This window comes from Hemitrygon akajei, chromosome 28 (genome assembly GCF_048418815.1).
Source record: "Hemitrygon akajei chromosome 28, sHemAka1.3, whole genome shotgun sequence".
Lineage (NCBI taxonomy): Eukaryota > Metazoa > Chordata > Chondrichthyes > Myliobatiformes > Dasyatidae > Hemitrygon > Hemitrygon akajei.
In genome coordinates, this window is record NC_133151.1 from 18,988,099 (window position 1) to 19,004,883 (window position 16,785).

The 16,785-nt window shown below is 47.4% G+C and overlaps 1 long non-coding RNA gene and 4 other non-coding genes across 6 annotated transcripts; all 5 read left to right on the top strand.

Annotated features, from left to right (window-relative positions):
• The first annotated feature begins 2,686 nt into the window (after positions 1-2,686).
• LOC140717739 (uncharacterized) lies at positions 2,687-13,950 on the top strand. 2 transcript variants are annotated; one of them, XR_012096590.1, is made up of 12 exons: positions 2,687-2,800; positions 3,212-3,254; positions 4,221-4,263; positions 5,730-5,763; positions 6,312-6,348; positions 7,086-7,132; positions 8,093-8,127; positions 9,488-9,554; positions 10,557-10,589; positions 11,905-11,979; positions 12,844-12,880; positions 13,806-13,950. It is a non-coding gene; the product is annotated as an uncharacterized lncRNA (long non-coding RNA). The 2 variants fall into 2 exon arrangements; XR_012096591.1 differs by lacking the exon at positions 5,730-5,763.
• Positions 10,357-10,478, top strand: LOC140717885 (small nucleolar RNA SNORD22). Its single transcript, XR_012096633.1, has one exon. It is a non-coding gene; the product is annotated as a small nucleolar RNA SNORD22 (small nucleolar RNA).
• On the top strand, positions 11,506-11,571 carry LOC140717890 (small nucleolar RNA SNORD31). Its single transcript, XR_012096639.1, has one exon. It is a non-coding gene; the product is annotated as a small nucleolar RNA SNORD31 (small nucleolar RNA).
• On the top strand, positions 12,647-12,769 carry LOC140717886 (small nucleolar RNA SNORD22). Its single transcript, XR_012096634.1, has one exon. It is a non-coding gene; the product is annotated as a small nucleolar RNA SNORD22 (small nucleolar RNA).
• Positions 12,998-13,060, top strand: LOC140717884 (small nucleolar RNA SNORD31). Its single transcript, XR_012096632.1, has one exon. It is a non-coding gene; the product is annotated as a small nucleolar RNA SNORD31 (small nucleolar RNA).
• Positions 13,951-16,785: the final 2,835 nt, after the last annotated feature.

The window sequence follows — 16,785 nt, forward strand, 5'->3', positions numbered from 1 at the left end:
CTCTACTGCTGCCGGCGATATTAAAGCCAAAACCAGATCCCTTAACACAAAAGGTGCTGCGTGTGCGCGCCAAAAAAATAAACAAGTAACCGGAAGTGATCGCCATCAAAAGATTTTAAAAATCGCCCGCAAAGATTTTTTCAGGGGGGAAAGAAGTATTAGTCGTTTGCATTCACCGCCGGCGGTTTAACAAAATAAAGTTATAAAGGTGCGCTGTTTAAAAAAGAGAAATTAAGCGCGGGAAGGGCGGTTACCCGGAATGCACCGCGGCGGGGTATAAAAGGCCCGGCCGGCGGGCCGACCGGCCATTTTGTTGCGGTCGGTGAAGGTGAGTGGAGGTCGCAGCCGGAGCGGGGCCTTGGGGTGGGTGGGTGGGGGCAATCCGCCGCCATCTGCCCCCCGGACAGCGTGGCCCGCCGCCTGTCTACCGTCCGATGGGTTTTAAATCCCCTCCTCTCTCTCCATGATGAGCTTTTTCACAGACCTGTACTGATTTGTCCGTGATTACGATCTTAACGATTCTGAGACGAGAGTTTTAAAAGTTGTTGGGGGGGGTAAAAGTTTTACTTTTTTTTGGGGGGGTGGTGGTGGTTGGAATGGTATTTAAAGTGGAATCTGGCCCCCTGTCCGGCGTTTAGAGGCAAACCAGGCCGGGTTGGGTGGCTTGACTTGCACCCGCTTAAGTTTTAATTTTGCAGAGGTGCAGAGTTGGCACTTTTTTAAAAAAAAAAGTGTCCCGAGACGCGTGACTAAAACTTTTCCCTGCTCTGACAAATTGCCTATAAACCTGGAAAATACTTGAAAATCGTTTTTCTTCCTTATGTGTACCTGGGTGTTTGTTTTTGTTTGGGGATAGGATATCATCCCTGCAGTACGAATTGACTTCTGGTTTGTTTTCAATTTTAGGTGCGGCCTGAGAGGGGCCGTTGTTGAAGCAGGTAAGACCTCCAGTACAGAGCCTGCTTTGTTCTTGCATTATCTTGTACTTGGATAATCGAATTAAAATTCCAGTGGGAGGTTATTGGGTTGAACCTTTAATATGGGTTAATATGACTCTCTGTCAGGCTATGGAGCAATGCCATTAAATAAGACCACAGCTCTTAATATACGCCTCAAATGTTAATTACATTTTGCTAAGAGGACATTTGGTCCTGATGAAGGGTCTGGGCCCAAAACGTCGACAGTGCTTCTCCTTACAGATGCTGCCTGGCCTGCTGTGTTCCACCAGCATTTTGTGTGTGTTGTTTGAGATGGGGGTGGGCAGACTCCTCCCGGTATTTAATAGGGGGGTTCTCATCGGTTCTGCCATGAGCTTATGCACCCCAGGGTGGGGAGTCCCTACTCCTGTTCGTTCATCTGCACGTCAAAGTGGTGATTAGATTTAGTGGGGTACAGGGCATGGAGAAGTTGGAACTTCATAAATCATTAACTATTGATGACAGGAGTTGGGGTGTTACATTGGAATGCTGTGGGTGCAGTGCTGGCCATCTGCAGGAAAGGTATACTGCGGAATTGTTTGGTTTCAACCTTTAGAGAAATTTGGACCGTTATGTGGAAGTGATGAGGAGGACTGCAGAAAAGGACCAGACCCCTCGGTTAAACGATAGAGGTCTGCGGCGTTTAAAAAAAAAGAAACCCCTGGACTATTCAGTGGTCTGGTGCAGACCAGATTCAAGATTGTTTCATGTTTTTTTCCCAGTACACAAGGTGCACGATTGGGGGGGAGGCAGGAACAGGGTACTGATTGGGGATGATCACATGGACATGCCTGTATGGTCTATTGAAATTGGTTTGATACAGCAGCTGTACAGTACACAAGGCAAATGATTGCTACTCTGGATTTGAGAAAGCACAAAAATGCACAACAGGACGAAGAACACGTTTATACAGACAGTAATTGCAAATAAATCAGATTTTTATATGTATTAGTACTTCAATGTGGTGACAGGATTCTCTATGAATAATTTGATTTATTTCACCCCCCCAGCCCCAGTCTCCTCCCTTTTCCCTGTATCGTTTCCTGCCTTGGTCAAGGATCCAAGTGCAGAAACAGACCCTTTGGCCCATCCAATCTGTGCTAAAACATTTAGACCGCCCGTTCACATTGACCACCTGGACCATAGCCCTCCATGCAATCAACAAACCTATCCGAACTTGAAATCGAGCCTGCATGCACCACTTGCACTGAAGCTCGTTCCACACTCCCACCTCCTGTGAAGAAATTTCTCCCCCCCCCCCCCCCTGTTCTCCTTAAACTTTACACCTCTCACCTTTAACCCATGACCTCTGGTTGTGGTCCCACGCAACCTGAGTGGAAAAGCCTGCTTGCATTTACCCATATTAGTTTATATATCTCCCAAACTTCCCCGTAATCTTCCATATACCAGGGAATAAATTCATAACCTAATCAATTATTCCTTATAACTCGGGTCCTCCAGAGCCGGCAGCATCCTTGTAAATTTCAACCTTACTTGCATCTTTCCTGTAGGTAGGTAACCCAACACTGCACACAGTACACCAAATTAGGCCTCACCAACGTCTTGCAGAATTTCAACATAACGTTCCTCAGTTTGTAATTATTAATGTGGGAATAGGGACTGTATTCAGCTGACCAGTGCTACAAAGATGACCAGCATGAATTCTCTCTTGCTGCAACACTTGCAGAAACCTTCTTACTGAGTAGCACTAAATGAGGAAAGTTAACAGGAGAAAAACAGTGCCTGCTCTTTACTTTTCCCCAATTGTGTTAAGCATTATTTTATTTATTTACAGGTCTTTGCTCCATTCCTGTTTTGTAGAGGTGAGTACTGTCTAGTAAATTCCAATACAGTGTCTTAATTTGAATAAATTATTCTCTGCCTTATGAATCTCTGTAATTGGGTCTGGTTGTTCTCCTCCCCCCACCCCCTGAGGACACAGAATCATGCTCCAAAGTACTGCAGAGATTGTTGGCAATACCTGCTGAATTTGGCTCACCCCTGCCCTTGTGAGGGGAAGGGACATGTGGGCCCCTTGGGTTCTGGCCTCTCGCCCCCGTGCTTTGCTGCACCGATCTCCCTGCTCGCTGTTCACATGATGATTAATCATAGACAAGCATAAGTCTGAATAGATTTGATTGATAACCGGTGCTGAGAACAGCAGTGGACTCTGGGTTTTGCGGTTTGATTGCTGGCCGCCTCGGGCTTTAACGCTTCCATTTCTCCCCTGTCAGGTTCTCTACCCAGACGTGGCCTCTATGCTCCAATTCTTACGAGGTAGGATATTGTCAAAGATGGGTGGGGTTAAATGTTATTTTGCGATACGACAGGGGTTGTATCTTTGCTAGAAATCCGTGTAGGAGTGGAGAGCATCCACTGTAAGACCACAGGTGTGGAAGACCAGAAGGGCTATTCTGTGTTGCAACTCCACATTGCACAATGGTGCCTGCAGCCCAGTGCATCCCTATGCAGAAAGACAACGTGAAGGATCCCACCCACCGTTCATGGACTGTTTGTCCCACTCCCATCAGGGAGGCGGCTGTAGCAACCACAACAGAACCACCAGACTCAGCAACACCTTCACCCACTCAACCCACAATCTCCACCCTGTGTGCAGACACTTCTATGCCTTGTGTCTCTTTACGGACATGCATTCAGTCACCGTATATAATTGTCAGTAACAAATGAAGATTTTAGACTAGCACTAATTACTTGAGTCAACCAAATCCCCCCCCCCCCCCCCCATTCTAACATAATACTGAGCGTCATAGGAAGTTGTTCCTACCTGTGGCCATCAAACTTTACAACTCCTCCCTCGGAGTGTCAGACACTCTGAGCCAATAGGCTGGTCCTGGACTTATTTCCACTGAGCATGATTAACTCATTATTAATTGTTTATGGTTTTATATCGCTATATTTCTTCACTATTCTTGGTTGGTGCGGCTGTAACGAAACCCAATTTCCCTCGGGATAAAGTGTCCGTAATAACTGCAACCACTCGAATACACACACTGAGCAATTAGGTGTAGTTATGTAAAGACACAAACAAGCACTTCAAATTACAGTATGTACCGGTGCTCAGTACTGAAGTGCTCTTTATTGCTTCAGATGATCCCCGAATAGTCTAGTTTGTATGACTGCCAGTGCTGAAGAAATCACGATGTTTGTTGCGGAGCTACTAATTGACCTTCAAACGCTCTTGTACGCTCATTCACTTGTCACTAAGTGTCTTGTCTTTTGTAGGGTGCCTTGCCTGCAAGAGCTCGTGATGAAGCTGGAAATACCAGTGAGTAAACACCTCATTTACTGCCTGTCTTCAGAATCGTAGAATAACTTTTGTGGGGGGGGGCACGGTAAAATTGTTTTGAGATTTTTAGTGAATGTACAATGTCCATTTGGCACCTTGCTCTTCACTATTCTCAAAAGCAATCCGCGCCATTTGGTTCAAGGGAGTACCTTGAGCTGAGGGAGTGGGTCAGAATAAACTGGTTGTTTTATTGCTGAATCAGAGCCATCGGTGTAACTGCCGCCACGATGAGGCCACTCTCAGGTCGAAGGAACAACACCTCACATTCCGTCTGGCTTGCCTCCAATTTGATGGGCATGAGCGTCACTTCTTTCCCTCCACCTTCCCTCCCTCTGCTCTTCCGGTACCTCACGTTGCCCTCTTACCTTTTCTCATATGCCTACCGCCTCCCCCTCTTGGTGCCGTTCTCCTTTCCCTTTCTCAGCTCCACTCCCACATTCCTTTTTCAGCCCCTTCACCTTTTCCACCCAACACCTTCGCTCCCCCCTCCCCACCTTGCTTTCCCTGTCACCTGACTTGCGCTTCTCTCCTCTCCTACCTCAGTCTGGCTTCTCCCCCATCCCACTGAAGGGCCTCGTTCTGAAAGGTCAGCTGCCCCAACCTTCCAGCGTTTTGTGTGTCTGATACGACTACTCCAGCTGACCAGCACTTGTTCCCTTTCAATATGATCATGCCTGAACCATGCTCCTCATGCCCTTAATTACTTGATCCTGCTTCCAAACTCTCCCCATTGTAAACCCAATTTTCTAACCTCCGGCATTCTCACTCTGAATTGGAGAGATTACTAATTAGAAGGAATTTCTACATGGCTCGGTTGGGCCTCCCTTGTCCTCAACTTGCCTGGCAGAAAGCCATCCCAATGAACAAAATGCTGGAGGAACTCACAGCCCCTTCATCGTGTTCTGGCCAAAAAATCTTCAACTCTATTCCCCTCGGCCACCTGACCTGAGTTCCTCCAGGATTTTGTGTGCGGCTCTGGATCTCCAGCATTAGCACAATCTCTAGAGTTAGGGGTTCTTTCCTTCCCAAGAATTTCTTCCTGCTATTTTGGTGGCCAAATTTGGAGATCTATTATTCCCACCGCTGCCTGTAAAGAGTTTGCGCGTTCTCCATGTTTCCTCCAGGCGCTCCAGTCTCCGACCGTCCAAAGACATGCCAGCCAGCATGGGTTAATTGTATCGGGCTTGGGTTAAATTGGGTGCGTGCTGGGCTCATTGCGTGCACAATAAATAATCTGCACCTAAAGGTGGGGTTTGGGAAATAATTGTTAACTTGCCCACCCTGCCTCTTGTGGTTTGAAAGGATGACAATTAATCAGCAGACGACAGCTCTGTCGGGTGAAGCTGTTTGTTACCAAAGCCCTGATCAAACCAGCTGCCCCGGATCCGCGCCTAGGTTGGTGACGCTACCTTTCCAGAACTCAATGTAATATCTCCTCTTTTCAGATCCTATTTGATATGCAGGACAGTTGCCTTGACGGTGAGTAGACCTGCTCCCCGACCACCACAAACGATAGGCCCCTTCATTCTCCGTTGGCTTGCTCGAGGGACTAGCCTCAGTATCGTAGGTAGTGCCTCAAGAAGAAAGGCCCCTCCCCCACCTCCTCCGGGAGCCTGAAATCTCACTCAAATGTTTTGGGTACGCCTGATCTATTAGATTTATCTATGAACAGTGCCTCTAATTTGCACTTACAGTAATTTTTATTGTACTGTACTGCCACAAAACACATTTCACAACATGTCGGTGATAATATTTTGGGTTCTGGCATGTTTGCACAACTGAGTTTGATCTGAGTTGTGTGGTACTTTGGAAAGAAACTGCTCTCGGTGTGATGCTGTTGCCCCATTCCCAACCACTCCGGTGGTTCTTCTCCCTCTTAATTTTGGATAGGCCATGGCCGAACACATTAAATTCTCAAGTCCATGTCAAAAAAGACTTAATCCATGGGTGCAACCTGTTTCACTTAACTGCTGGCTGGTTTGGACAGCAGAGATGATAATTAACCAAGTCTTTTGTGTTCTTTTTAGGTAATGAAACTGATGCATTCCTGATGTGAGAGATTGGGTAAGTATCTTTTAAAACTTGGGGGCTGCATTATTTGTTGGAAGCATATTACTTTTATTTCTCCTTCCTGATTTCAATGCTCTCAACTTCGAGGAGCAATATACCCCAGGGCACTAAGGATAAGGAAATTTGGAAAATTAATCCTTAAATGAAGGTTAGCTTCACAGTCAAGTCCAATGATTTGTACTCATGGGTGTCGCCACGTTTCTGGCGCCGGTACAGCGTGCTCACAAATCGGTGACCCTAACCCGTATGTCTTTGGAATACGGGAGGGGATGGGAGCACCAGTGGAAAGTACAACCTCGTTGCCAACTAAAACCCTCAGAGATCGCCAGTGCTGTAAAGTGAATGCCTACTGCGCCACTTCACTTCTGTATGTCTTTCAGTGTGACAAAATACTGGGTAGGTTGGACCTGAATTGAGGGGTTGCTTCATCATTGTTCAATCGCCCTTAGTAACGTCTCTGCTCTAGATAGTTGAGCTGCCCTTAATGTGCGGTTGGGATGGTTGGTATGATCTCTCTGCGGGTTCTTGCGGCTGGTATTGACGGGTCTGGTCTCCATAGTGACACCACTCCTTTCCAAAATGCTGGAGTCTTGGTGATGATCAACCTTAGCTCACTTTGACCCAGTGTGAAAAGATTGAACACCCTGAACGACTCTCGGCTTTGCTGCGGGCTTTCACAACCCCCAGTAGATCAAGTTGATGATCGTCTCTTTTCCCCCTTTTTATTTGAGAGGATGCCCGGGAGTCTAGAAGCTGCAGCGGACTTCCCATGGACATGGTGAGTGGGACATTAATCTCCATCTTTGCCTCTGCCGTAGACCGAGTGTGGGAGTGGAGTTGAGCTCATTGTGGAAACCTACATGGGGTAGTGAGGGGCAATGGTTAACGTGCTCGAGTATAGCTGCTTTGCATTGTATGTAGATCACCTTTTATAAGAACGTTAAACACTGCAGCAGTGTGGGCCCTATAGTCCAGTGTTTTGCTGACCTTTTTGGTATTCAGTCTAACCCTTGCTTGGTACATAACCTTCAATTTTTCTACCATACCAAATGCTTCTCCAGTCACCCTGGCAATGTTACATGAACACACCATTCTCTGGAAAACTAAAGTTCCACTACTATCCTTCATCCACTGAACAAATTATTCCCACTCATATTGGCCTGGGGATAAGTGTCTGTCTTACCCAATTTATCCTCATAAGACAAGTTGTCTGTTCATGTAAATCTACACCCTCTAAAATTAGTCTAAAGCTTCCTCCTCGTAATGAGGCGACCAGAACTGGACACATACTCCCGAATGTGGTCTAACCAGAGTTCTATAGAGTTGCTCTTGAACCAAGTGCGCTAACACACCCCATGCCACCTTCACCACCCTGCCAACTCTAATCTCCACTTAGCTTCCCAGGTTTGAATGTAATACTCTCTAGAAGCTGTACAGCAGGGGCCTCTGGTTAATGGCATAAAAAGGGTTGGGAGCCCCTGGGATATTTCAGAGTTAGAGTGGAATTACATCTGGGATTGTTCAGTGTCTATAGATAGATGCTGTAGCCAGGGGAAGTGAGATGCTAAAGGTGGTAAATAGTTATCTATCCCGGCTGCTCTAACGTGATGATTTCTACTAATGGGATCTCGTTCGGCTGAATATCCTGATGTTCAATAAAAATCTGATGCAGCACAAACTGAGTGCTTCTCCAGGGGAGTTTAAAGCTGCCTGCTGACTGCTTGCTGTCTATTGACAGGTGTGACTGATGCTGGCATCTTCCGGGTCGATCAGGTAGGTGCAGTACCTGTTGTTGACTGATTATGTGGGAGGTCGGGTAGCGGCTGCTGTTTAGTGTTCGCCAGCCATTTGCTTCAGTTATTTCTTCCACGTTTAACCTTGCTACCAGTCCCAATGGCTGTCAGAATAAAGACTTACGTCTGAAATGCTGACGAGTTTATATTTTCATGTTTTTTTTTAAACCACAAAAGAACATTTCATGGAAATTTGTAGATAAACGATGAGCAAAGAGCAGACGGCCATTGGAATCACTGAACAATTGCATATACACACTGCGACCACTAGGGGGCACTGAACAACTGCATATACACACTGTGACCACTAGGGGGCACTGAACAACTGTATATACAGATTTCAATACCAAAAACTAACTAAAAAAATTGTGTATAGAGAATCATATAAAACTAAAGTGAGCTTTTAAGCTAGTCAGAAAGTAACAATTAAAACAATTCAACATACTGAAGGAAAGATCTATATACCCTATGATGTTTTGAAACTATATATCTTAGTGCTTAAACACTTAAGGAAATCTGGGTGAAAATAAATGATAGCTTTGGTGTATAAACCTTACATAATCCTATAATCATAAAACAATTACAGCATGGAAACAGGCCATCTCGGCCCTTCTAATCTGTGCCGAACGTTTACTCTCACCTAGTCACACCGACCTGCACTCAGCCCATAACCCTCCATTCCTTTCCTGTCCATATACCTATCCAATTTTTTTTTAAAAATGACAATATTGAACCTGCCTCTACCACTCGTTCCACACAGCTACCACTCTCTGAGTAAAGAAGTTCCCCCTCGTGTTACCCCTAAACTTTTGCCCCTTAACTCTCAACTCGTCCCCTTGTTTGAATCTCCCCTACTCTCAATGGAAAAAGCCTATCCACGTCAACTCTCTCTATCCCCCTCATAATTTTAAATACCTCAATCAAATCCCTCCTCAACCTTCTACACTCCAAAGAATAAAGACCTAACTTGTTCAACCTTTCTCTGTAACTTAGGTGCTGAAACCTGGGTAACATTCTAGTAAATCTCCTCTGTACTCTCTGTATTATGTTGACATGTTTCCTATAATTCAGTATACCTTGATCAAATCTGTGTAATGCTAGGTGTCTTATTTAGGTAATGTTTAATTCAGAGAAACAGGCCCCAAAGAGCCTTTGAGGTGGTGTTCGGTCATCTTAGTGGCTGGTTTCAGTCTTTGTTTCAGTGTGTTGAACTGTGCCAGTTCACCATAGGTGTCGCTTTGCTTTCAAGATACTTTGTTGCTGGGTAAAGCAATGGCTGGTCTTGTTTGCCTCCAACTTGCTTGGAAATACTGCAGCGTCAACTGACTGTGTTCTTGCAGGGAGAGGTGGACGGCCAATGAGAGGATCTGCAAAGCTGAGCTGGTGGCAACACAGCCCCTGTGCCAGGTAGGCTGTGTGTTTATTATACATTGGCGTGGTGAAAACACAGAAAACCAGTGACACGCTGTTTTATGAGGGAAGGGAGGGAGAAGCAAAGCTGGCAGAGTGCCTTTAAACCCAACGATAAACATCACATTCAAGTTTACAGTTGGTCAGTCAGGTAACCCCATTCAAATAAAGGTTGTTAACCGAAATATCAAAATCCCAAATATTTTTTTAAGCACCGACCTGACATCACAAATGGGAAATTACACAAGGTTCTCTGGCGATGGAGTTGAAAGACACTGGCATAAAGTGGAAAAACTGATATCTCAATCGTCTATTGGAAGAATGGGTAGAGAAAACAGTTTACTTAGTGCCAAGCAGTTTGTGTAAACCACTGGAGGCACTAAAAATCACAGCAGTTGTTTGTGTAGAAGTATTTGTATAAGACATGAGCAAATAATTGTTGAGCTGCAGAAGTGAGAAAGTTGACATTGAATGGTTGGATGCAACAGCATTATAAAATGGCATTCCATGAAATCAGTGAGGTGTGAAGTCTGCAAGGCTTCAGACTCAGCATGTGTTTGGGGAGGGGTGTGGCATACTGGAACACCTGGAGGGGAGCCACATTGTCACGGGGAGATTACATAAGGAAGACGTAATCAAGTGCAGAGCAGCGTAGCAAACACCGGAGGTTCCGAGGGTCTCGGCACAAAGTTGTGCCCACAAGGTTCCTCTAACCCCTTAGTACCAAGGGCCCCTAATGCCGGTCAGAGTTTCTGCTGAGCAGGAGTTGAGGAATAGTGAGGGCCTGTGACTGGCTCAGTCCGGATGATGAAACGCTGTCTCCGATGTGCTGCGTGGAGCCAGAGCCTGCAAAGGCGAACCCACTGGTGACTGCAGTATTGGCAAGAGGAGAAAGAGTTTGTGTCGAACTGTCTGATGGGACTGAGGCAGGCGAGGTAGCGTGGGCGCTCCCAGTTGCTCCAGTGTGGTGACCTGCTTTTGATTTCTCATTCTCCACAGGGACTTCTGCGCTGGGACGGCAAACTGGAGTAGGTGAGTTGGTTCTAAAGATGACCTTTAAACATCAAATGTGTCGTGGCCTCAAGTGTCCCCACGCTTCCAGAACACAAAGTGCCCACAACTCGCTGGCCCCGAACTGGAGCACCCCAAGGTCTGTGGTGGGAGTTCAGCCTGGATCTTGAACATTAGCCTGTGTCAAAGACGGCCTTTTTATCTGTAGCTTCCTCACAGACAGTGGCAGGAATTGGACCCTGGTTACTTTAAGCTGTCTGCTGTGCTCTGTGCCTCACCCCCATGCACATACGTCCTATTTCCTTTAACTTTCACTGTCTGTCTCTGACCGTGGGTGTGGCATGACAACTGCCTACGGAGCAGAGCGTGGGGAGCTGGCTCCCCTCTCGGAATTCAAACTGCAGACTCCGATACCAGTGGCGTCGCAGGAGTTGACGGTCACCACTGCAGTCAACCTGGGACCCCAGCCAGCGCCATTCCTGGCGGCGTTTACTCCCGGTGTCTTCCCAGTGAGGGTGGAGATGAGCTGTGACTGGTTTTAAGGTGCCAGTAACCTGCAACCTGCCTTTCCCCCTTCAGTCAGTAGAAACGGTTCTGTCAGGCTTAGTACACGAAGGACAGGAGCTATCAGGTGATTTGAGGCACATGCTGTAGGCAACATTTAACAGGCAGTGGGAGCTTCTCCACCTTCCCACCCTTGGTTAAAACAACCTTGAATGTTTATAATTTGGTGATGAGAACTGGAAAAGCTGGCATTAAGTATCAGCACCTCTGGTCAAATGGCTTCAAGTCAAAGTCACCTCAGTGAAATCGTTTATGTGGAATCTGCCCAACCCTGCTGTGAGCTCTTAGTGCTGTAGTTTTTCTACTTACTACCCCTTCGGGAGGCCTTCACACTGACGTTCTGTAGTGTGGAATTAAAGAGGTGAACGAGGTGTCTGCATGTGATGACGTACATACCGCCCCAGTCTGATTACTGATGGATTGGTATTGCTGATGCACTCCCTTCACCCACTGCTTCCAGAGCCAGGTTCCATCCGGCTTCCTTCCCGTTCACGCATTGCAAACTACTGAGCTAGCCGATTAAACTTGTGTCGTCCAACGTCAAACATTACAAGCCCTTCACCTCAGACGTCGTGCAGTTGGGTAAAGGGCATTAGGGTTAGCGTTCACCTTGGCATTTTACGTTACTGAGGTGAGGTGCGGCCCTTGCCACCCGATTACCACGTGGTCAATTAACCTAGTATGGTTGAAAGCTTGAGATTTATCTGTTACCAAGACACAGGAGAAAGTTCAGGCTCTTTCTCATTGCCTCTCGCTTCTCTCTGGGTTGTAGGATCCTTGGCCACGAGTGACTTGGTGCTGAGTGATGGGGCTCGGAGTTCCTACCTGAGAAACGGTGCTGAGGCAGGTGAGTGACGCCATTTCTAATGTACCCAATGTTTGTGGCACTAAAGTAACATTAATCAGGCGCGGCCGCATTTCCCGCTGTCTCGAGCAAACTGCGGCCCAGATCCTGAAAGTTGAGCGCTTACGGTGCCCAGCGGCGAGCAGCCCAAGTTGGTGACGTACTGAAGGTATTACCGCTGGTGGGGAGCAGAGGCTGTTGGCGCCAAGGGGGTGGGCGGGGGGGAGATAGCAGTCGATTTGCAGTACGGATTTTATTTTGACTTGTCCTCAATGGTGTACCCACCACTCTGGTAAACGCAAGATCCTACAAATGTAACAATAAAATGCTGGATAGACCCCAGGCAGCATCCACAGAGAGGAATAGTGAACGTCCCAGGGGTCACGATGAGGGGTTTTGTTTCGGAACATCGACTGGTTATTTCCTTGTGAAGGTGCTGCCTGACCTGCTGAGTCCCTGCAGCAGTTCTGAGTGATTCTTTGGGTCACTTGCCAGCCTGCTGTCACTGGGGCAGGTTCTGGGTGCCAAGTTGCTGAGTTAGTGGGGCAGGTTCTGGGTGCCAAGTTGCTGAGTCACCGGGGTTAGTGCCAAGTGGCCGACAGCCTGGTGAGTGGCCATTCCTGCCTGACAGGACGTGCCGTCCTGCGCCTGACGCGTTGCCGTGCGGTGGTCCCGAGGATGAAAGACCACGTCCGATGTGCTGAAAGGTGCCAGAACCTGCAAAGGGTGAACCCTCTGGCTCCTTCAGCATGACAGGAGGAGAGGGAGTTCGTGTAGAACCGTCTGATGGGACTGCGGTGGGCGGCGGCTTGTCCCGGTCGGTGGTGGCCCTCTTCGGCCGTAGTAACGTGTTCTTGTACCTTGCAGGGTTATCCAGGCCGGAACGACAGTGGGTGACTTTCAGGTGAGCTGGTTCTCCCTAATCCACTGTATAGTGTGTGAGTGTTAAACTGATAGCCCACCCTCCCCCCAGTATGGCTGCCTCCTTGGGTCGTTGGCGTTTGGACTGGTGAAAGGCCTGATGGGAAATGATGAGCCTACCGCCCCAGACTGATTTAGTGCTGATTGGTATATCTGATTCTCAACCTTCACCTCCACTGCAAAAGAAAACGCCCGATACGATGTGCTAGATACACAGTGATACGGGTCCTTTTGTCCTCAGTGTTGAGCTGTCCTCATTCAATGCCAGCGCCACTCTGACCCTTGTCTGGACTCAGCATTTTCAGTCCATGTTTCCTTTCGGTCATCAGGAAAGAGGGACACTTGCTGCTTCACAATTGTTAGTTGTTAAGTTAGGAAAATGAAATTGGAAATGGACAGTAACGGAAGGAGAGGCAAGAACCAGAATGGAAAAAGCTTAGAGATAATTGATGGTTCCAGTACGGAGCAATTGCTATACCATGTAGATAATTCGCGGGTCTCAGCCGATGAGAAAGCCCCGTTCGAATAATGCAGCACAAAGACAAACTAACTGCTTCCCAGACTCTCATGCTGTGACCACTGAGGCTTCGGACTGTGGGGGTAAACCAGAGCACCTGATTGTATCACATACAGACTTCCTCACAGTGAGCTCCAGTGTCCCAAGCCAGTTCTCACCCCGAACACTGTAGTGCCAGAAAGCACCTTAAAAGCATTCAGCTGAACAGTGGAATTAGTGTTTTTAGTTCAAACTGTTCACACCTCTCCTGACTTAACTATTTCGTGCTTCTAATGTTAGTGTCCCAGGCAAGCAGCCCTTTTGAACGGAGGTTTGCTTCTGAACAAATGCCTGTGCCTTTGACCATTTTGCATTTGCTAAATGATTAAATAGTACTTTCTTTCTCCAACAGGCACAAATTTCAATTTTCCATCCTTGCTGGACTCCTGCTTCAAAATACTGTACCCTGTTTCTGCAGGTGGTTCCTGCAGTGAAGTGTATTTGGCTTCTGTGAAGGTGTCGTTTAAACTGAAATAAACTTGACTTTGTTTTCAAAACATTGGGCCCTGTATTGTCTTCATTGAAACTGAGTAACTGGGCAGTGGATTTTGGTCATGGCCTGAGCTGCTGATCTGAAGGGGGGTGGGGGGGAGAGGAGACTGAACTTCCAGCGACACGCTTGGGTTTAGTGCAAACACAGCCTTCAGCCCATGATAAAATGCTCCCCTTTTGACCTTCAGGATCAACCTAACACTTCTGTTTTGGCCCCATTTCGTTTAATTGGTGTATCTGACAGTTTTGTGTGCCAAGTCACAGGGAGGTGTCAAAAGTGCCAGGGAAAGTGGAGCGGAACAGGCCCGGAGGCGAGGGAGTCGCCTCTTGTGCCCGCGCCAGGAATCCAGCAGTGCAAAACTCAGGATTACTTAGTGCATTGTGCAATAATATGTTATTCCTGTTGAACATCGTACCTGAACCACAGCTTGTTGACAGGGAAGATAACAGCACTCGTTTGTGGGTGGGGAGAATGGGAGATTATTTTCCCATTGCAGTACAGTACATGCCCATGGGCTCTCAATCTAACCTCTCCCTCTTGACAAAACCCTCCCACTTTCCTATGCATGTGGTAAGGGTTTCAGCTTGAAATATGGGCTACTCTACTATGGATGCCTGGCCTGCGTTCCTCCTGCATTGCATATGTGCGGTCTGATACTGGTATGAATTGTTCCTTATTGGCAGCCTACTTAACCATACTCAACATGAGGAAATCTGCAGATGCTGGAAATTCAAGCAACACACAAAATGCTGGTGGAACACAGCAGGCCAGGAAGCACTGTCGACGATTCAGGCGGAGACCCTTCATCAGGACTTACCATACTGACTTGATTCTGAGGGATTCGAGAGGTGTGCTTGGGGAAAAGGGAATTTGGGCGCCAATGGTCAGTTCGGCCTCTGAAGGGCCTGAGCTGTGTGGCTAATTGGGGAAAGGTTTGGTGTGTGGACTTGGATCATAACTCCTTTGCTAGCCAGTTGCAGACTGACTGTCAGCTACGGTGGGCAGGAGGCATGAGGGCTAGTTCGAAGGAGACGTTATCAGTGAGTTTGGAGCTCATGGTCCTGGGGTCAATAGTGGTGATTGAAACCTGAAGAAGCAGAAAATGAGGCCAGATGGTGGAGCCTCAAGCTGTGTATCTACTGGGAAAGTCGGGACCAATGTTTGCAAGTCCTTTGGAGACTGGAGGTGTCTTGAAAATGGTTTGCATGCTAATGTGGGTCTAGATTGATTTAGGAAGAATGCCTTTCCAGCCTTGAAACCACAACCCCAATTAACTCTAACCTAATAACAGGACAATTTACAATGAGCAGTTAAACTCCCCGACAGGTCTTTGAACTGCGGGAGGAAACACGTATTCCACTGAGAAGATGAGCGTTCGTTATCAAAAGTACGTATATGGAACACAACCTCGAGACTAGGCTTGCCAGCACCCACAAAACAAGATGCACCCTAGAACCCTACAAAGGAGAAATCCCACACAAGACCATGGGGGGGGGGGGAACTGCCAAAAGAAAAATAATGGCAAAATGGGGCTGGAATTCAACAACCGTCTGGGTAGTCTCCAGCCCCTTGGTATGAACGTCGAATTCTCCAACTTCCAGTAATTCCCTCCCTTCCCCCATCCCACTTCCACTCTAGTTTGGCAGCAGCTCATCAGACGCAAGAGATTCTGCAGATGCTGTAAATTGCACCACATGTCATATCCGGCAGGATCCCTACACTCGGTCTGTGGCCTGCTCTGCTTCCCCCAGCGAGGCTAACACTTCATATTCCATCTGATGGAATGAACAATGATTTCTCTTCTCCCAACCTGCCCCATCTCTCTCTGTTTCCATGCCCCTCCTCCTTCCCTTTCCCCTCTCCTATCAGCTTCCTCCTCCTTCAGCCCTTTACCTCTTCCACCTATCACCTCGCAGCTTCTTACTTCACCCCCCCCCCCCAGCCTATCCCCTTCCACCCTTCTCGATGGAGGGCCTCGGCCTGAGACTCTCGGTTTATCCCCCTCCAGAGATGCTACCCGTCAAATCAGGAGCTTAATTCTATTTTCCTGAAACCTCTGCGTATAGACCTAAATGTTTACTTTTCACAGGCCAGGGGCGGATTATCAAATATCCTGTTAATAGTGTTAGAATCCTGTGTTGGATTAGAAAAGTGGGATCTCTGTAGTTTTAATGTCAGCTTCTATGTTGTGTAACTACACGTGAGTACAGGGTGTCAAGGGAGGGCTAAACACCGACAGTGGTCACACCACCTCGACAGGTGGGCTAAACCGGGTGAGGGTAGTTGGCGGCCTCGTACCCCGGTGAGATGGGGACATGCCTGCCCTAGCATGGGTGGGGGGGGCGGTCGGCTCTGGAGGAATCTACACTGACCAACAGGAAAAAAACTCTTTAGTGCCGGAGTGAAAACAGACCCCTACAAAGTGATTTGAATTAATTACAAATATAAATCACAACATCGAGGTCTGACACACTACAAAATAAGAACAGATACATAATACAGATGAAATCCTGCCCGACGACAGCAGACTTAGTGGCAACGAAACGTGTTTATCCGGTTTCGTAATTCCAGTGTTCCACATAGTTCGTAACCAAAACAATACTGGCGAGCCCGAGGAAATTTCTAGTCTTACAGAACAAATATTGACAGCTTGAAATTCAGAGAGCTAGACACACAAGTTGAGACTGATAGAATCTGCTTTTCCCCTTGGCAGCAGTTTGCAAGTTTGGTGTATGGTTTGGCGGCGTGATGTTTTAACCGGGACTACTGTGTTCCCTTTGATTTGTCCCACGGCAGATTAGTTCTCACTGGAAATGCAGACCAGTCCCCAGATTTACAG